Here is a 22,420-nt window from a genome sequence, read left to right as displayed (position 1 = left end):
CAGCAAGGGGGCGGGGTTTGCCTCAGGCGAATGCCTACAGATAAATGGGTTCGCGGGAGGCGGCTCCGCCCTTTCCTTCCTACCTCCTGTGCCATGCGGGAACTTCGGTTCTGTAAGTTTATCATTAAAATGTAAATATTCTTTAATATCTGCATTGCATTTATTTACGCCGATACAACCAGAGGTTGGTATTGCAGTGTGCACAGAACTTTGTAGTAAAAGAGACTACAAGTCTGCAGAAGGACCCTTGGAAGCAAAGTCTCTCTTTGATTTTCACCTTCTCGTATTCTTTTTTCTCCACTCTACAGTGTTTCCTCCTCTGAAGTAAACCACTAACACCAGAGTTCCCTTTATTCAAGCCAGTTAAAGGGATGATAACCCCTCTCCTCCAAAACAAGCCATAAAACCTAAGAGGTCACCTTTCAGGTGAAAACCAGAGGCTCTCAGCTTCACACCTGAGGGGAAGGAGTGCTATGAGGAAAGACCAAAAACTTTGTAAGCCACCAGGTTCTGTTGGGATTCCTCTTCAGTCTTGTAACAATAAAAACAAACCATATAAAAAAATTCAAACCATGTTACATTTCTATACGGTTGCCATTCTTCGCCAGACCTGAACAGACCCTGGACTATGGGTCTCAATTTCTGAAAGTTCCATGGTTACATAAACTAAACTTGGGTTACACAAATCTGTTATGCGTTTCCCTTATTAAACTGTCTTTCACTTAACCCTGATGAGTGAGGGAATGACTACTCTTTTCCTTTGCTACTCATGGGAGGGTTTATTTTGTCCCCTGTTCCTTAAACTTCCATTTACTCTTATAAGAAAATGAAATTTGTCTCTAAATTTGTTATCAACAGTGCTGAGAGGATTAATTTTTTTGCTGGGATTATTCCTAATAAAAAATAAATTAATATTGAAAATTGTCCAAAATCCTCTTCCATACAAAAAGTGTGGAGGCTGTGATAAAAATAAACAGAAATAAAATCTTCATATTAAAAAGTATTGGAGACAAGTGAGTGGAGGAGGCGCACACCTTTAATCTCAGCACCCGGGAAGCAAAGGCAGGCAGATCTCTGTGAGTTCAAAGTCAGCCTGGTCTACAAAAGCAAGATCCAGGACAGCCTCCAAAGCTACAGAGAAACTCTGTCTCAAAAAAGCAAAAATAAAAAAAAAAAGTATTGGAGACAAGGATTCATTACTTTGAAAAAGTCAAGAACACGAGTTTTCCCAGACAAGGTGAATTCACCTGGAAATATAGAATTAGGATTTGTGGTGGAGGGTGCTAGAGAGAGAAATGGAAGTTTCTGAGGCAAGACTCCATACGGGGTAAAAAAGGGGCTTCTCTTTTCACCAGGCTGTCTTTAGCGATGGAAATCTCAGAAGAGAAAATTAAAGTTGATGAAATGCTCTCGGGGCGAGCAAGTTTATAGATGTTGCAAATAGTGAAACCGAGTGCTACCTTTTAATTATTCCTGGGCAAATGTGAGTAACCACCAAGGGAACGCACAAAACACTGATGTCATGAAGGGCAGCTAGTAACTGTGGTCAGTCTGTGCTTCATCTGACACTTAGCAGTCCCGTCTGAGCTTGGCTCAAGATCAAATGCCCATCCCTCTTTTGGGTCCTCACACTATTGCTGGGACATCCCTGAGCTCCACAAGCCTTCTGTGTCCCCATGAGTCATGGGAAGCAGTTATGCTCCAGATATATCTTTGGCTGGTCTGGCAACTGCAAGAGGTCTTTAATTTTTGAGATTATAATAAAATTATAGCATTTCTCCCTTTCCTTACCTCCCCCCAAATAGCCTCATTTAACCATCTCTGCTGTCTTTCAAACTCATAGCCTTTCTTTTCTATTAAGGGTTGCTATAAGCGCCCATCCAACCACCAACCCACACTAATACGTTCATAATCAATCGGCATAATCTTCCCTGGGGAAGACTATTTCTCCTCTTCCCAGTGTCCCTTAGTTGCCTGTAGTTGTTTTGTTTGTTGTTGTTGTGGTGGTGGTGGTGGTGTGTGTGTATGTGTGTGCAGGGTTGAAGCCTCCTGACCTTCCCACTTTCCACATCAGCATTTATTTTGCTGTTGTCCTTGTTCAGCTCATATGTAGTCAATCGTGTTGATCGTATTGGTGAGACATTATGGGTGCAGCTTCTGACATTCTTAGGAGATACAATCTCACAGCAAACTTCCTGCACCTCTGACTCTTATTATTTCCTTGCACCCTATTCTACAATGCTTCTTGAATCTTAGGTGCAGAAGGTACTTTGCAGATGTATCCATCCCAGCAACATTCTAAATATTTGTCCCAATGCACCTAGATCAATGTAGTACCCATCCTTCAAAAAAGAAAACTTCCATTCTCAGTATCTTGAGCTCCTTAGATTCTCTTTAATAAAGGGTAATTTTGAAACATAAGAATGAACTCTTTGTGGGCAACATGTACAACCAAAGTCGATTTCATATTGATTTTTTTCTTGTTTGTTTGCACAGTTTAATTTTAATGTGATGTGTTCAAGCTGATGGTGAATCCAAAATAGATTTCTCTTCTAGATCATGCAGAAAAAGGTTTCATAGAAAATACAAATCCACTGAGTCTTGAGGGTTGGACCAGCCTGTGTTTTTCCTAAAAGCCTCCAAGTACGAAGCTAAGTCTTCCCCACTCCTTAGGATTTATATACCATTGGGCACACAGTCAATTTCAAGCCCAAGGAAAGCAAAACCTTGCCCCAACATTCTGTTACCTCTGAGCTCATAATCTCCTTTTCGTTTTCCAGATCCAACCGTGCATAGCCAAGCACATTAAGATCCTCAGCTGAGCGAAAGGTTTGCATTTCGCAGTGTTCACACTGGCAAGGGGACAGTGCTGCTATAACTAGCCATTTGTCCCTCTTTCTATCCATAAAAGCAAAGACCCTGCTTTTACTAGTGTTCACACTTAGAAGAGAGTTGTTGCTTAAATAACAATTTAACCTTCTTATTATGCCAGTGGTCCTATTAAACTCAGTCTCTCCCAACATCATTAACTTGCCTATGGGCATAAAAAATGTCTTTCTGTGTCCTTCGTCTTCCACTATGACAAGTTTGCTCAGTCATAAAATAGGAATATGAGCTGTTTATTTCTTTTGAGGAATTTTTTTATAATCCTATCAGAAATATTTATTTTAGGAAAAAAGTTATTTTCCTATTTTTTTCTTCTTTCCTTTCTCAGTTCTTCCTTCTCTCCCTCTATCCTTTTCCTTTCTTTCTCTCTAGTTTCCTCCCTTTCTTCCTTCTTTTCTTTCTTTCTCCCATCTTTTATTTCTCATTCTAGGTTTTAGTAGTCCTCCAAGTCACTTAATAATAGTATCTCAAAAAATCCTCTCCAAATAAATAATAGGTGGTTCTTCTAATTCCAAGACAATACTTAATTTCTAGGAAACCGTGAAAACAAATATGAAATAAATGTCCCTTTTGTATCCATTACAATGAAAGGAAGCAGAGGGATAGCTATGAGGATCTTTCAGAAGCATTCTCTTGTCTCCTATTTAATAGATCATCACACCATCTGGGGGTTCTGTGGTAGGACTTGCCTTCTTCATTTCTTGTGATGTTTCTCACTCATCTCAGGTGGGCACTTAATCCCTTGCTCTGCTAGTGATACAGAAATAATCTTCACAAATAAGAAGTGTAACCAAAAAGATCATCACAGGGCTTGAATTAATGTGTTCAGTAAGCAATATTTGCAGAAACAGCTCAGTTTGCTGAAGTTGCAAAGACAGGAACAAAGGAATCCCACACAAAAATGCCATGATCTCCTACTCAGTGAGGCAAATGCCATCATGTCAGCCTATGTCTCTGCCTCAAATTTCTCAGCCTAAGACATGAAGCTGGCTCTGATGCAATTTGTCCCTTTCCAAATATATCTAAGAAACCAATCCCCAGCTCACATATTCTGTTTCACGTTGAGAACAATTTCATGAGGAAATGTATAGCCTGTGTTACACTTAGCAAGCAAGCATTCATCCCCAGAGTTGGTAGCGAGGTGTAACCTCACACTCTCGTGCCAGCCTTCTGGCGGTGGGATTCCCGTAAACAGCCAGACACTTTGAACTCAGGGGTCTCACTTTATGTCATACTTCAACCACTAAAACAAACAGCACTGTGGAGTTCCTCCCTGCTAATCCCAAGTATACCTGCCTTGTGGGAAACACCACCAAAAAAAGGGGAGAAGGAAAGCGATCATCCAAGAGAAAAACCCATATTCTGATCTGGAGACTCTTTGTAACCACTTCAAGATCTATCAATAAAAGTAATATGAATGTAAATGATTATAGCTGTGTGTTTTGAGACAGAGGATCTCAGTCTGTATACCAAACTGTCCTGGAATTCATTCTGGTGATTTGCCTGCCTCAGCCACCAGAGTGTAGGATTACTAGCATGAACCACCCACACATACAGCCTATATCACACACAGTCTATATCACTGTTTTATTGTTCCGATGTTCATTAGGCACTCTGAACCTTTCACGCTTTCTCCAAAGCTCGACTCTTCGCTTGCTGATCTTCACTGCAGACTGTAGATTTCCATCTCATGGTTCTCCAACCTCTGTCTGTCTCCTGGGCCTAGAAGATTCACTGCTCATCTGCCCTGTTACGTTTCTCTTACTCGGAGACAACTTTCCTTTAGAGTCAGTTTCTAAATTATTTTATTAATGAGATTAAACAAACCTTCTCAGAAGGGAGCCATGGTTTTCCTGTACTGTCAGTAGACTTCGTATTTCCTAAGAGCATGGTAAGTACCATCTTGATCTACTGTTGCAAAATAATTCAGATAAAAGTCTCCAGCAAGATCTGCACTGTTTCATCTTTTTTTTTTTTGTTAGAAGTTAACTATCAGTCCCTAAATTCACAGGAAAATTCAAGTGTTTCAGAGCATCTGAAATAATTTAGCAAATGAAGATGGTGAAAGGAAGGACTCCCACCTTCTAATTCAAAGCTAACTACAACTTCGGAGAAAGGGGACACTTGTGTTTCTATCTTAAGGATATGCATGAAGATCACTGGCAAAGAACTAGGAATTCTGCAATATGCACTTGGGACCCTGGCCAACTAATTTTTAACACCAGTCAGTAAACAATTCAATATAGGAAAGCAAAAGAGTGTCTAAAACAAAAATTGACTATCACAAATTGGCAGGGAAAGGCTGAAACTATGGATTTTTTAAAAAACAATATATCGGAGTCTTTATGCCATATGGTTATAAAAAGCTTTCTTGGGTAAGATAATGCAACCGTAGTGACAAAGGAAATAATTACAATTCATCAAATGTCTAAACCATTGGCTTGGGATTAACTTAGTTTTCTTGACTTTTTAATTTTATTTTTGAGATTACAATTTAATTACAAGATGTCTCCCTTCCCTTTAACACCGATGAACTTTCTGTGTTCACACGCGCACACACACACACACACACACACACGTGCTTTTATAATCTTAAATATAACTGTCCATTCTATATCATTTTATTTGGATGTATGTTTTCAGGAATTACCATTTGACACTGGACAACCAACTGGTGTGCTCTTTCCTGGAAAAGGCTACCTCTTCCATTCCCAACTTTTCTCATTTGCCTTTAATTCCTTGTGTATGGTGGAAAGCTTGTGGTTTTTCTCCCTGTCCTCTTTGGCATGTCCAGTGGATCTATCCTTGTTCAGCTCAAGTTTGGGCACTCCTGATTGCGATGATAAAGCAGTGTCCAAAAGCAACTTATAGAGGAAAAAAGTTTATTTCATCTTACACTTTCAGGAAATAATCCATCACCAAGAAAATTCAGGAACTCTGCTTATTTCTTGTCTTCCACGGCTTTCTCAACTTGCTACTTTTTTTCTTTTGGTTTTCTAAACTGGGTTTCACTGTAGCTTTGGAGCTTGTCTTGGAACTTACTCTGTAGACCAGGCTGGCCTCGAACTCATAGAGATCCACCTGCCTCTGCCTCCTGAGTGCTGGGATTAATGTTGTGCACCATTGAAGCATTGTAAATGAACGGCGAACAGAATTAACCAGGATAGCTTAATATAATATATTCAGCTTTAATAAGGGGAGAGCTTACAAAACCAGAGTTCCAGAGAAGAGCAGGAAAGAAAAGGAAGTGTGGGGAGCACACCCGCCAGATTTATAGGTAAACATTCTCCTAAGGGGTACCCGCCCTACAAGCAAGGTGATTGCCTGGGGCTTCCCCTACACACCATCACTGCCTGGCTTTAGCTTGCTTTATTATTTAGTTCAGGAATTTCAAGAAATGCATAGCACCTCCCTCAGTGTGCTGGGCTGCTCACATCAATAGTTAAATGTGAAAATGCTTAGAGATGTGCTCAGAGGTCACTCTGATGAAGACAATTTCTCAGTTAAGGTTTTCTCTTCCAAGCTGACTTCAGTTTGTGCCAAGTTGACCAAAACTAACTGGTACAGGACTGTAAACCTTAACAAGCATCTCCAGATGGAAGACCTTAGTCCTTATGGGAGAAAATACTGCTTTTATCTCCTAAATGGACATAGAATCAAATTTGTAATATCAAGCATCTACATGCTTTTTCTTGTTTTCCCGTAGAATAGTGCAGCTCTCAGCACCAATCAACGAAGCTTTTCTTTTCAGTTGATGAAAGCCATACAGAGATTCACAGTTTGACGAAGTATAGACAGTAATTTAGTGCTCAATGAGACATCAATGCCACACCCCTCTACCAATGGGGCAGAATGATTTTGAGATGCAGAGGATGGGGATGACAGCTATAATTGCAGTATCCTCTAGACATGGCATGACCATGACTTCACAATAGTGAATGTTGTCTGCATAAGACCTGCACAAGATTAAGCCAGGATGTTCTAACACACATGGATTCTAACTTGAGCCATTAACTTTGCATGACAAGGCTTATTTCCACTGAGTCATTTTCCCAGACACAGAGATGGATTTCAGGGCATTGACCATACCCAGTTATCAACCTAAAGCTAATTTAAATATGACAGTGAAGATAAATGAAGGTTAGCCCACAACTCAGGTTTTCTCTGTCATGCACCTGAAATCAGGACAGACTGATCTATTGAGGAAGGGGTGCAAGAGAAGCAATGTGGGCTTGCACAGGAATCCTGCTGCGGGGTGTTCAGAATTTGCTTACTTCGCAGTGTCTCTCAAGTGTCAGGATAGCTGTTGAGGCTCTGCAGAAGCAGCCCTAACTGCTCTCAGGAGAACACTAAAGGTTGTTATTTAACACATGGGTGTGGAGAGTGGTTCCTGGAGCAGGCAAAGGATGACCACAGACGTTTTGGAATAGATGCTGAATGAGTGTGCCATGGAACTCAAGGGAAGGCTGAATTTCAAGGCTGGGATCAGGCCTGGAAAATCACACAGATAATGTTAGTTATGATAGAACTGGAAAGTGTCCTCATGAGGGCCACTCACTCAGAGATTTTTATGACAGAAGAAAAAGGAAACCAACAGGACAGCGTGTGGGTGTGTGCCTGTGTGTGTGTGTTTGCATGTATGTGAATCTGTGCTAGCGTGTGCATGTGTGTGTATGTCTGAAGTGGCCGTATGTGTGTAATCTATTTGTTTAACCTTAGTGAGATGTTTAGATAGGTTTTTACTTTTTGAAGGCAATGCTGGTAGCTATTGTTTGTAAGACGGAGGTAAAATGTTCCAGAGAAGTCAGTGTACAGCAGGGTTCTTAGAATTGAAATACCCCTACCAGGAAGGGGCAGGAGGCACATGAGGCTCAGGAGATAAACGGAATATCACTGGTCTGGGGATGTTGAGACTAGAGAGATTCAGAGGACTTCTGTGTTGGTTATAGAAGGAGGAGCCAGCAGCTAGAGGAGAAGACTCTACCTAGATGTGCAGTAACCAGGAGATTCCTCAGACCTATCAAGCTGCCTGCAAGTTGTGCAGAGTGCTCCAGGCATTCAGATTTTGTGAGCTGTCACTCATATAGTTAATGGGCTATTTGGTGATGTTGTTGCTTTTGAGTTATCCCTGCTCCTGTAACCCCTCAGTCACACTCCAGTAGGAAACCTCAATAGAAACTCATGGTTCACTAAGTTAGACTTGGGTGCAAACATTATTTTGTTCTACTGTGGGTTCCCTTTCTAGGGGGGGGAGAGTAAAGGAGTGTGTGTGTGTGTGTGTGTGTGTGTGTGTGTGTGTGTGTGTGTGTTTTGCTTCTTCCCCAGAAAAGTTTCTTATGGAACAGAAGTATAAGGAGACACACAGCACGACAAGACAAATTCAGTTTGGACAGAAGAGCCCTTTCTTAAAGAAGGGAGGGTAGTTAGAAAGACAGGTAACTAAATGGAATTGTTTCATATTTCCTTTGGAAATCCCAAACAGAAAAGAAACACAGTTTCCCTGACCAGTAATTGATGGCACCATGTTCCAGTGTCTCCACCTGGCAGGAAGAGCACATGATTTAAAGCAGAAAGTCTGCTTCTTTGTCTGCTGAGGGACCATTAGATGGGGGAAAAATGGAGTTTGGGGAGTCGGGGAGGAGAGGGGAAGGTGGCTTCTCCCTGGGTCCATCTTCACTCTCACTTTTTCTCTGTGGAAGAGAACAGATGGTCCCTCTCTATTTGAGAAAGCACCATGCTTCCTCCTCAGCGTCATTTCAAACAGGAGGTTTCAAGAGAGGCCACCCACAGCTCCAAGGGTTCCCACTGAGAGGAAAAATAAATGCCAAACCCATGTGCACTGAGCAATGAGGAGCAGCTGAAAGAAAAAAAAAAAGCTTCAACTGTATAGGCAGACTTGCCTGGTTAGATTAGAAACAAAGATTGAGTTGACCAACCTTTAAATAACAGATGATTAGTTTACATTCACTGATAGCAACTAATCTAGTATCTATTTAGGAAAGGTCTAGTTTACTAAACCCTGGAAGTACATTGTCTTATGAAATTGGAGCATTGTCCTCACTCCTGGGTGATCATTAGGATATAGAAAAGAGGATGAGATGGGAACTAGGCAAAGGTGTAGTCAAAATATGCAAGTGTTAAGTGTTAGCAGTAGTAAACACAGGATCTCCTTGCAGTAGAATTCTTATGGGTTGAGACTCCATGGAGATAAAAGAAGTCTTATTGAAGATATTGGTTAGTGACATTGCCATATAAAGCCTTGTTTGACTTCTGCTTAACATTTTCCATATAAATCTCCCTCATAATTAAAATTTTCAATCTGAAATGCATTCTTTAATAGAGTTAAATATTTACACATATATGACCATACATCTTGTACTATTTTATTTATTAAGCATTTTGTATTATGTTTATATGATTATTTTTCTATCTGTTTCAATCACTAAGGATGTTGTAAGAAAGCAGAGTTCACAGACAGAGACCAAGTGAAGGCACAGTAGATTAAGGACATAAAAAAGGGATTACAAAGAGTACAGAGACTTGGAAATTGCAGAAGGCTTGATACATCAGAGGACATAGAGAGAAGAGACAGTTATCAGAGACAGGTAACACCAGAAATTTAAGGAATTATGCAAATTTGCACCTCAGCTGAAGCAACAGTCATACAATGAGGAGGGCCCTGCCTCCTTAGTGACTACTTAGAAGAAGAAAGGATTAATATTCTATCCTTCTCAATCTGATCTTGGTGCCTGTCAGTGGCTGAAGTTAACAGAATCCAATAAACAAGGAAAGGAGTCTGAGTGATGTTTTCTTCAAAAGTCAAAATCCCAGAACCTAGAACAGAGAGGCTGGAAAATGCTGAGAAACACACAGGAATGGCTCCCAACAAGCAGAAAAGATTCAATAAATTTACCTAAAATCATTGTAACTATCAAATTGACCATGAGGGACAGTATGATGTTGCTAATTAGCAATAATCGTTACTTGCAAAAACACCCAAAGAAAGAGTGAGGTATGTGTATATTTAAATCATTTTTTTTTCAGACAAATATATGTCCTGAATGATACAAGGCTCTGAACATAACACTTGTGGCATGAGCTCTTGTATCTGATAATTGTATTGGATCAACTGAGATAAACAAGAGGCAACATCTTAGAGGTATATATCCAGCTTGAAGCATTACCCTTTAAATTGTATCTAACGGACATTTACTTGTATGCTTGAACGTATATATAAGGAAGTAAGTATTCTAAATAAAAAAGCTGAAAATGACTAGATTAATTTTAAAAATGTATCTGTATACATGCATATATGCAAAGAAAATGAAGCACAATAGAGCCAAATTCTTATGATGAAATATATTTAGAAATACAGCTTGAAGCCCATTTAAATTTTTCTGTCAATTATGGACTATGGAGAAAATATGCTTCCTTTGATACCGCTTCAGTTCCCTTAACGGGCATTGCTCAATGTCCTCTTATTGACTTTTTCTTCTCAGTTTCTCGAAGGTTTGGCCGTTCTGTGTGATCAGTGAAATTCACTGACGGATCATTGATAGATTGAGAAAAACCAAGCACGCAACATACTATTGCCTGTCTCCCACACAGCCTTAAAGAAATAATATCTTTTGCCACAGGAGTTGTTTCTTAGTTGTGAATGTACAATTGAATTCACACATACATATAGGGTAGTTTATGGAAGGGAAATGTCAATGTTACACTAAAGATTACCCTTTCCATGTATGACGGGAACATGACAATCCCAAAGCATCTGAATGTATGTGTTGTCCTCTTGGGATGTCACAAAGAATAAAGATCAAGAAGTTTGAATTTGAGCACCTGGAAGATGCACACACAAGTTTTTATTGACTTAAAAGAAAAAGAACCAGTATTAACACTGGTACTTTTTTTTTTCACATGATCCCTGCCTTGGATTCAAGTAGTTATCAAATATTTTATATCAACATTTATTGTAGACTGATTGCCTTACACTTGAAACACAACTGAGTAGATGGAAAAGCTAGATGGCAGACATCCAGACTCTACACTACTGCCTACTTAGTCTTCTGCTCTCAAAGTAGATTAGGCTTCATGACCTGAGCATATTGGCTCAGTGTTTAGTTGTTGAGCTACATTCCCAATCTAATGGGAAAAATTTATACATCAAACCTATGACCACCTAATTTACCAAACCATCATAAATACCAAAACTAAGAACAGCTAACCAACTGAGAGTCCCAATGTAAAAGTATAAGATATATGAAAAAAAAATCAAGGCAACATGACTCCTACAAAATATAGCAATTCCATAGTAATGGATTCCAAAGATGTTGAAGTATATAAAGTCCCAGAGAAAGAATTAAATGGAAGATTATTAGACTATTCAACAAAATAAGATGGCATAATGAAACTTCAATAAATTCAAGGAAAAACAAATAAACCATAAATTAAATATAGAAGACAACACAGCTTTTAAAAGAGGAATGCAAAAAGTGATAGAAATACCAGAAAATAAATATATAGAAATAATAACTAAACTTAAAATACTCAGTGGAAAGCCTAGCCAATAGTACATATTGACTGAAAAAGAGAATATAAAAAGCCGAAAACATTTAGAATAGTGGGATGACCATAAAGAAAAACAGTAAAAACTATTAGAACAACATTAAAAGACATGCCATAGCATAGAATAAAGAGAAGGAGTAAGGGTTTAATGCATATGTAATGAAATCATACCAGAAAATGTTTCCAATCTTGGGGCAGTATGTGCTTACCAAGATATACACAACATTGAGTGTCAAGCAAACAAGATCAGCCAAGAGCCCTTCCACATCACACTATAGGTAAGGCAGTAAGTACACACATAAATAATTGCTGTCTTACACAGCCATTGAGAGGCCAACAATCTAGGAGTTCAGCCCATCTAGATGCCTCCACAATCCCAACCCAGTGCTGAAGGCCGAGGATTCCTGGAGAGAATAGGTCTTCGATCTATGTTGGAATCTAGAAGCTTTATCTAATATTGGTGAAGCAGTGCTGTAGCAAAAAGACAGCTGAATTCACAGCGAGAGTGACAGCAAGCAAACAGGAAGTGTTTTCTCCTTTCGTGTCCTTTAATCCGGGCTGCCACCAGAAGGTGCCAAATAATCTGCTTCAGAGAATTTGATCAAGAAAATCCCTCCCAGAAGTGCCCAGGAGTTTCTGATTAAGTTCATTTCAAATGCAATTAAGCAGGCAGCCATAACAAGTGGCCATCTTACTAACTGACAAGGTAGAATTCAAATTACAACTAAGCAAGAGCCAGAGAAGGCAATATGTTACGACAAATAGGAAGACTCAGAAGATAAACACAACTTCAGTCAAAGCAGATGGTCTGACTTCAGCTCTCAAGATCCACATACAGAAGTTGAGAATCAATTTTCAAAAGTTGTTCTCTCACTTCCATATATACACCATAGCATGTAAGTAGTACGCCACATACACACATGTGTGTGTATACACATAAATCTAAATCAGAAATTGAAACATACCACTAATACAAAAATTGATGCAGCCCCCATTATTTTCCCAGCTGCAATTCTTATGTTTCCTAGAAACAGTAATGTCAAAGCTGGCAAAACGAACATCTGTCCATCCTTTAACATCTGTCAATACCCATGACTTGACCTGATTCTCAAACTGTAAACAATTCAATATTCTAGCCATGCAAATGAATAAAGTTTCTAGGATGTACCAAGGAAATGTTGTCAAGAATCCTATCTCTGTGTGTAGTATTTGCATTGTTTCTTTCTGAAGTCATCTTCCATATTCTCTATACAATCCGTGTTTCATTTGCTTTTTTGTTTTGTTTTTAAAGGGTTTGGGTTCAAATGCACACATATCTCTTACAGCCATTTTAGAATCTTTGAGCTGACTTTCTCTTTGTTGCTTGTTGTTTTGTTTATACAATAATAGGAAGTGAACCTAGAGGGACCTACTGTGGAATGCATGCTTATGCAAGCACTTTACTCCTGAGATAAAGCCTTATCCTCTTGCTGACTTTCTCTTTCCTAAATAATTTTCTTATTATATTTTATATTCATTGTGCCTAAGTACATATTGTAACCACAAATGATTCATTCGCTTTTCCATTTGCATATACGTTCCTCCCAGTCCTAGCCTGCAACTTTAAATACGTCATGCATATGAGGAGAGCAGAATGTGTATCAAAGAGCTTTTTAGAAGTCAGATGATAACTTGCAGGAGTTGAATGTCTCTTTCTATTGTGGGGCTCCCAGCTACTGAATTCGCTGCATCACCTGCCTAGAACTTTCCCATCCTTATTCAAAATACCTAGGGTTTGGGCTGGAGAGATGGCTCAGTCATTAAAGGCTAAGCTCACAACCAAAAAAATGCAAAATACCTAGTAGGTCATAACACAAAGCACACGTTTTCTTAATATTTATGAAATAAACAACATTGCTCGAGTTCCAGGTGAGACTCACAAGTGTGGCACAATTGCACATATTATCATATCTTCACCCGAAGAAAAGTAGCCAGTTCTTTAAACTAGTCTTAGTTTTTGCTCTGCTGCCAGGACTAATTTTTATCTCTTTGCTTTAATCTACGTGATTGTGCTTTGGGTAATATGGTGACCTCATGCTTGAATTTCACTTATTTCGCCTTTCACAGCAGGGAACAGGACTAAGTCAGCATTTTCATGTCCCAAACTATCCTCCAGGCATAAGGTCTTACTTAAAATAATAAATGATCATCCTTCAAGAGTTCATTAGAATCGGAATCATAACAGCTCCCTTCTGGAGAGGACAGCCCAGAAGGAGACAAGCATTTCAACTGTAGTTGAACTGACTCATGAATTTGATAATTGATCTTCATGCTGTGCATGTTAGTTTTTATTCTACTTTTCACCCAACATCACTTACTATCTAGCACAGATATTCTTGCCCTTTCAATCATCCCAAATATTATATAAAATTGTACACTGTCTTAGTCACCATTTCAGACATCCAAAACAGTCTGGAAACTATAAAATTTAACCAAATGAAAATTTCAAGGGTAGAAATCATGTTATTATTTTTCCTCATACATATTGTTTTTAACCTAAAGCAAAAGTAAATCGTAAGTGGTCCCTGAAGATATATATGGCATAGAATATGCATGAAGTAGAGTATCCAGCCAAGTGTAAAAAAAAAAATGAGTTTTGTTTTTTGATCCTAGGACAAAAGTTCTTTCAAACAGCTAAAGAATATCTTTGATATACCAGATAATAGATCCTGGAGAAGTGTTCCAGGACTACAAGCTACATATGATACATACATATGCGTATGTATGAATACAAGATATAAGTGTATACTTGTTGTGCACATATATTTAGTGATTTTAATCTGAGGTGTTTGTTGCTATCACAAGCACACAGCAGTAGAGAAGTACAGATGACTGACAGCTCCAGGGTCAGAAAATGTTCCTTGGAACAGTTAGTGAATAGCCTTTAATGAAACTTTGATATGTGTCAAAGAAAGCTTAGGAATGGTAGCTTTTCATCCTTCAAATAATCAGAGCAGTGCACGGCAGAAGACTGGAACATACCAGGATACCTTTCGGGACAATTTGTAAGTCACTTGGTGCTACAGAAAGAGCGGCAGTGGGCAAAGAAGAGCAGGGGCAGGATAGCACAGCAAGAGGGGTCCACTTGGAAGAGTTTCTTCCCTAGGGAAGGACAGCGGTGCAGAGTGGAGAAGAGAGAAAGGGCACAGTGGGAGTTTGTGAGGGGATGCTGGAAGGACTGAATGAGACAAGCCGGGAACTAGGGAACAGATTGCCACATTGTGCTGAGTGTCTGAGGCAGAGGACTGCTCTTGAACATTGGCAGTGAGATAGAGAGGACGGGGGTTTGAGGGACATTTGAGCTTTAAAGTCCACAAATTACTTCAAATACACATTGAACATCAAACTGTTCTACTCATTTTACACATCAAAATATGTCCCCCTCCTGTCATGCCATCATGTCTACCCATATATAGAGTCTCATTCACTCATACATGCATGATGCATACACATATAGTGGCAAGTGCATGCGTACACACACACACACACACACACACACACACACACACACACACACATCCTAGCTACATCTTTTATAAAGCTCTACTTAGCCTACAACACCACTTAAAATCCCACTGCAAATAAAGTGGCAAAACTCAGTTTATTTTCTAGTCAGAGCTCTCACTCAAGGTAACCTCAGTTTTGGGTGCAAAAATAATTTGGAAGGAATATGGATAAGGAACAAGAGCTTCGGAATGCTGCCTATGTCTCCGTTCCCCATTTCATGTTGAAAGCAAATACATTGGCCTTGAGGCTCTAGGCTGCAAAGAAAATAATGGGCAATTACTTGGTAAATGTGATCAGTGTGGACCGTGAAACCAGATATTGTCTGCTGCACTTCTCGCTGCTCCCTCCCTTCCACGAGCATGCTGCTTTGTCTACACAGAGATTTCCAAACACAGCCCAGGTATGTAGTTCTAGTGGTTGGTGGTTGGTGACTCCTTTTTGAGATCCATCATTTGGTCCAATTTTTCAGAGCAAGGTGTCTGTTGTTACACAATAAATACCCCCAATTGCATGGGAATTGCTGGTCATCAGAGGAAATTAAGGCTCTTCTTCACACTCATGATCCACGTTTCATTTTTGAAGGATACCCAAAAAATTTCAATAGAGAGACAAAGATTGCATTTCTTAATTTTTGAAAAGTATCATGAAAAAAAATGTCTATTGGTCAATATCTGAACTGTATTGTTTTTAACCAGAAAGTGAAGTTGATGTGAATAAACAACCTCCCCCTGTTTAAATTAAGATTGTGATATGTAATATCCTTTCTTATTGCGAGCGAGCTAGTTTTCACATCTTCTCAGAAAGAAAAAATGCCCTTTTTTTCTTTCTTTAATTTAAGCAGACTGGCCTAAGTGCATTAAAAAACAAAAAAAAAAGACTACAGAGGTAAAACTAGGCCACAGTAGTGATATTAACTCCAGGAAAAATAGTCTGATTTACACTTGAATGTAGTTATTTCAACTTTTCAAGTAATACAATCTGAGAGGGATCCTGGTTCCAAAAATATGACAAAGTACGGAGTAAAAAATCAGACTTCACTGGATCATTTTGTTTCCATTAAATTACACTCTGAATATTGCAGAAGGCAATATTTAGTTTTATTATTGTTAATTCCAAATATAATAAATATTCTTCTCAGTCTGGGTTGATTTATTATCATTTTAAATAGTAGAACATTTGAAGTTTGGGATCCAGAGGCAATATCACAGGGTCTGTTCCAAACTACTGTTTCTTCGATTCCCTTTTGCAAAAAGCAGCACTAACTAGGTTCTTAGAAAGCGAGTGTTAGAAGCATGACTCGGTATTAAGTTTGCAATTATTAAAAGGTATGTTATATAGGTTATATTTTTTTGAGGAAAAACGGTCTTGAGTATTACTAGAGGCACACATACATACATAATACTTACAAATTACTATTGGGCTTTGCTTTTTCTGGTTTGATTTCCTCATGATACGTTATTGTTCTTGCTCATAACAGAATCTTTTCATCAAGTGTCAACTAAATAAATTTATAAAATACCCTCAATTATAACCTAACATCCACGATACAGAATATGATTAAGATCTCGTTGTTTGTAAGAAATATAAATTGGGCTGCTTTTATAGAAAGGAGGGGGAAAGAGAGAATGCAGGAGACAGAAAGCTGAAATGGTTGCATTTATATCAAGATGGACTGAGCATGTTAAAAATCAATGTTTGAATGAGATTATCTTATCTATAATATTTTATTATTTCTTAGAGAATTTTACTTTTCCCCATTTCTTCCCACAGCTCCTTCCAGATCAACCACTTCTTCCTCCACACCTCATTCGTCTTTGTTCTTGTTTTGCTTGGAAGAGACTACCTTGTGTGGATGTCTTGGTCCTCTAGCTCGTACAACCTTTATTTGATGTCCCCTGGGCTTTAAGAGCTGTTTGTGTTGTACATGCAATAGCTGGGGATGGGAACCCACAGTAGGTTGATCTCTGAATTTCCACCACTTGTGACTTTCTATAATGATCTCCATCTGCTGTCTCTGAGGAGGGGTGAGTCATTTATTTGTCAGTGGATATAAGGCTAAGTATTCAGGACGAAGCTAAAGGTTCTGCTGATTTAGAAAAATGATGGTAATAGGTTCTCCTCTAGGGTCCATGACTTCCCAGACACAGGTAGATGGCTAAAAGTACAGTGCTAGCCATAAATTTGCTTTTATTGAGTGGGCCTTATGTCCAACCAGGTGACTGTTGGTTACTCCCATGATATAAGAGCCATTGTTGCATTTATGGAAGTATTTTGTTGGTCATTGCCGTGGTTAATTGTCATTACAGCGTGATAAGATGTTTGGCTGCTTTTGTCCTTTGGAAGCTTAAGTGGCTCCTTCTTAAACCACGTGAGATACTTTCTTCACTAGGATTTATGAAATTTTATATGAGTAATGAACATTGAATCAAAAACCTACCCAAAAGGTAGTGGTCCTTCATTAAATTTGCTGACCAAACAAAGACAAATGAATAAGGTCCCTAGTCATGTAAAAGCAAAAGTTTACAGTAAGGCACAAGTCCGCTCTTGAATAATTCATTGTATTACATGATATCAGACCGGCCACATTATTCATCATCTGGCAACGTTTTAAAAACTTGCACTCTTCCTCCTGTCACATCTTTAAAAGCAGCCCGGTTTATATTTTAAAACATGGTGGTGTTCAGATGCAGCATCTTTTCAGCTCTTGCAAAAAAAAAATGAACAACAGAATACTGAGAAGGCCAGCTTCAAGGAAATACATCACTGTTCTTGCTAATGCAGACAAAGAGACCTTTTGTAGGTGGTGCTTCTAAAGAATTTTTGTATTTCCAATGCATCAACTTCAGCTCATGCAGGAGTATATTATAGCCCTAAGTAAGAATATGAATGCTCCTTATTTGGGAGGGAAAAGAGAAACTCTCTGCCAATGCATAGCCTTGAGGCTGGATAAGCATGCCATTTGACTGTTTCACTTTACTGTATGAATTGCCTACAAGATTCTTTATCTTTCCTGGTCTTGATTAATGGGAGCATATGTCAATGCCAGGGGCGTCTACCTTCTCTGCTAAACTTCCCTTAAGAGGATCGCCTACCATGGGGAACGATAAAAGATAGCTGGAATGTTTTATTAAAAAAAAAATTAGTAAGTCCGAGGAGAAAATGATCCATCTATTTCATTGCTAAACCTCAAATAAATGAATGACCCTGCTCACATTGCCCTTGGAGCCCTAATGTGCTACAAATTGATCAACAAATGTTCTCCCCGTAGAGAACTGTGACCTACTCAGATTAAGAGAGCCCAAGACTGAGTTAAGTCTTTTAAAATATCACACCCTTGGTGCTTCAACCATTTTCCTTTGTTGCTCTTTAATTTGAGACATTTGTCAAAGAAAGAAAATATATGTCTTCGGGGAATTCCCTCGCAGAGTTCCAAAAGATGCAGGTCTGTCTGGAGATGTGTGGAGCTTCCCAGGAACCTCCGCTCTCTCCACCTGGTGCTTTTCTCATTGACGTTTGGGGTATTAACTCAAATTAGGCTGGATCCTGTGTCTTCTGCCATGTTTTCCTCAGTGTTTATGCATCCAATGGGAGCAGTTCTGAGACACAGATATTTGTGCTTGCTTTAGATACCCACAGGATCATTGCTGAAATCAAAAGGCAGGCTTTTTAAAATCCCCTCCACATTAACAAGATAATAAGAAAGTGAAATGAGAAAAGATAAATTGCACACCATTAGGAAGAAGTTAGTTCATAACTCAGGGGTTGCTGTTCTTGCTTAGGCAGGGGAACGAGAATGTTAGCTCCTGGCTCCAGTGAGCTCATTTCTACCCTAGAATTCTCTTCTCAATCACATTAAATTCAGGGGTAAATGTCAAAGTACATAACTTCTATGGTTCTTTATAGGGCATATGATTTTTATTACTAATTTAGCTAGGAGATTTAAGATCTTAAAAATTAGCAATGAGAATGGACAAAGATCCATGAAAAACAAAAAGTCCATAATGACTTATCAGAAATTAAAAACAAAAGAGAAAAACAAATGATGCACAAAGAGAACGATGCGTTTCTTTATGTGTGTGTAATATGCATGTGGTATGAGTATATTGTGTGTGTGTGTGTGTGTGTGTGTGTGCATGTTTACACAGGTATGTGTATATTTGGGTGCTTATGCCTGTATAGGTTACAGATTGAAATCAGATGTTTTCTTTGACAATTCTCCATATTATTTACTGAAGTATTGTCTCTTGCTAAACCCAGAGATTGCCAATTCAAATAATCTAGCTGGCTATCTTGTCCTATATCTGTTTTTCAAGTGCTAGTATTATAGAAAGGACATCCAGCCTACACAGTTTCTTTCGTGTGTTTTGAGGGTCTAAACTATGATCCTCATTCTTGCATTCCTTACTCTCAGAAATTTAAACCCAAGTTGTGGAAAGGTTGGCCCCCTCAGTCCAATTCTTCATTTGACAGAAACCTACTGGCTTAATTTTCAGGGTAATTAAATTCTGAAGATTAATTGTCAAAAAAGTAACCTTTGGCATGAATAAGAACATATGGATTCACACACAGATGACCCAAAGAATATTTCTCAGAATGTTAGTGTTTAAACGTACAAAATTGAAAACTACTTTGTCCTTTTGGTCTTCTCCCATGCAGGTATCCTGCAGTGACACTGTGGCATGTGTATACCTGTATGTTTGTCTGTGTTTCTGTAAATTTAATACATGGAATTAAATAATCAGCGCAGATAGAATCCTGTAAGGATGGAAGGGAAGTCATTCCTACAGGAAAAGTCAAGAAAGACTTTCTATCGAGTGTAGCATAATTAGTAAGAACTCAGAGACAGAAAGTAGGGTACTACTTGAAGGTCAGAAAAGCAAAACAGCCAGTCACTGGCTCTTATCTCTACCTCAGTCCAAAATGAAGGTCCTGCCTCCAGGAATCTCAGAATGAGGCTGAGACTGAGAGCTGAGGCTTTGCATAGGATGCTTTATTTAAGGTAGGTCATAAAATAGGAGCTTTCAAACCATTTTGGTGCAAGTAAGAAACCCTTCATTTTTTCGCTCACTCAGGTATGTTCTCAGTGACTCAAGTTTTTTTTTTCTTTTTTTATTGAGAAAAGGAGAAAAAAAAAACAAGTTTCCACCTCCTCCCAGCCTCCCATTTCCCTCCCCCTCCTCCCCCCCTACGCCCCCTCCTCCCACCCTTCTCCCCCTCCCCCCACTCCTTTCCCCCTCCCTCTCCAGTCCAAAGAGCAGTCAGGGTTTTCTGCCCTGTGGTAAGACCTAGGACCTCCCACCTCCGTCCATATCTAGGAAGGTGAACATCCAAACTGGCTGGGCTCCCACAAAGCCATCACATTACGTAGGACCAAACCCCCGTGCCATTGTCCTTTGCGTCTCATCAGCTCTCATTGTTCGCCATGTTCAGAGAGTCCAGTTTTATCCCATGCTTTTTCAGTAACAGTCCAGCCGGTCTTGGTGAGCTCTCAATAGATCAGCTCCACTGTCTCAGTGGGTGGGTGCATCCCTCGTGGTCCCGACTTCTTTGCTCATGTTCTCCCTCCTTCTGCTCCTCATTGGGACTTTGGGAGCTCAGTCCAGTGTTCCAGTGTGGGTCTCTGTCTCTATCTCCATCCATCACCAGATGAAGGTTCTATGATGATATGCAAGATATTCGTCAGTATTGCTCAAGGATAGGGTCATTTCAGGTTCCCTATTCTCAACTGCCCAAGGAACTAATTGGGGACCTCAGCTTGGGCACCTGGGAGCCCCTCTAGGGTCAGGTCTCTTGCCAACCCTAAACTAAGTGGTTCCCTTAACTAAGAATTGTGGTTCCGTGCTCCCCTGTCCAACCTTCCTTTATCCCAATCCTCCTTCTTTCCCAAGGCCCGACCTCCTTCCCTTCTAACTTTTCTCTCCCCATCTCCCCTTACCCCCAACCCACCCCACCCCAAGATCCCAATTTTCTCCCCGGCAATTTTGTCTACTTCCCTTAGCCAAGAGGATAACTATATGTTTTTCCTTGGGTTCCCCTTCTTACTTAGCTTCTTTAGATTCACCTATTGTAGACTCCGTGACCCTTATTTATGGTTAGAAACCAATTATGAGTGAGTACATCCCATGTTCATCTTTTTGGGTCTGGGATACCTCACTCAGGATAGTGTTTTCTATTTCCATCCATTTGCATGCAAAATTCGAGAAGTCATTGTTTTTTACCGCAGCGTAGTACTCTAGCGTGTATATATTCCATACTTTCTTCATCCATTCTTCCATTGAAGGGCATCTAGGTTGTTTCCAGGTTCTGGCTATTACAAATAATACTGCTATGAACATAGTTGAAGAAATGCTTTTGTCATATGATAGGGCATCTCTTGGGTATATTCCCAAGAGTGGTATTGCTGGGTCCAGGGGTAGGTTGATCCCGAATTTCCTAAGAAACCGAAACACTGACTTCCATAGTGGTTGCACAAGATTGCATTCCCACCAGCAATGGATGAGGGTACCCCTTCCTCCACAACCTCTCCAGCAAAGGTTATCGTTGGTGTTTTTGACTTTAGCCATTCTCACAGGTGTAAGATGATATCTCAAAGTTGTTTTGATTTGCATTTCCCTGATTGCTAAGGAAGTTGAGCATGACCTTAAGTGTCTTTTGGCCATTTGAACTTCTTCTGTTGAGAATTCTCTGTTCAGATCAGTGCCCCATTTTTTAATTGGGTTAATTAGCATTTTAAAGTCTAGTTTCTTGAGTTCTCTATATATTTTGGAGATCAGACCTTTGTCTGTTGCGGGGTTGGTGAAGATCTTCTCCCAGTCAGTGGGTTGCCTTTGTGTCTTAGTGACAGTGTCCTTTGCTTTGGAGAAGCTTCTCAGTTTTAGTAGGTCCCATTTATTCAATGTTGCTCTTAATGTCTGTGCTTCTGGGGTTATACATAGGAAGCGATCTCCTGTGCCCATCTGTTGTAGGGTATTTCCCACTTTCTCTTCTATCCTTTTCAGTGTGTTCGGGCTGATATTGAGGTCTTTAATCCCTAGGAGGAGTAGAAGATTGGAAATAATCAAACTGAGGGCTGAAATCAACAAAATAGAAACACAGAAAACAATCCAAAGAATCAATGAAACAAAAAGCTGGTTCCTGGAGAAAATCAACAAGATTGATAAACCCCTATCCAAACTAATCAAACGGCAGAGAGAAAATACGCAAATTAATAAGATCAGAAATGAAAAGGGGGACATAACCACAGACACAGAGGAAATTCAGAGAATCATCAGATCATATTACAAAAGCCTGTATAACACAAAACTGGAAAATGTAAAAGAAATGGACACTTTTTTAGATAAATACCATATACCAAAGTTACACCAGGACCAGGTGAACAATCTAAACAGACCTGTTGGTCGCGAAGAATTAGAAGCTGTTATCA

The sequence above is a fragment of the Microtus oregoni genome, unplaced genomic scaffold, assembly GCF_018167655.1.
Source record: "Microtus oregoni isolate MIOR12 unplaced genomic scaffold, Mior012 000048F_ref0000485, whole genome shotgun sequence".
NCBI lineage: Eukaryota > Metazoa > Chordata > Mammalia > Rodentia > Cricetidae > Microtus > Microtus oregoni.
This window is presented reverse-complemented; position numbering follows the sequence as displayed.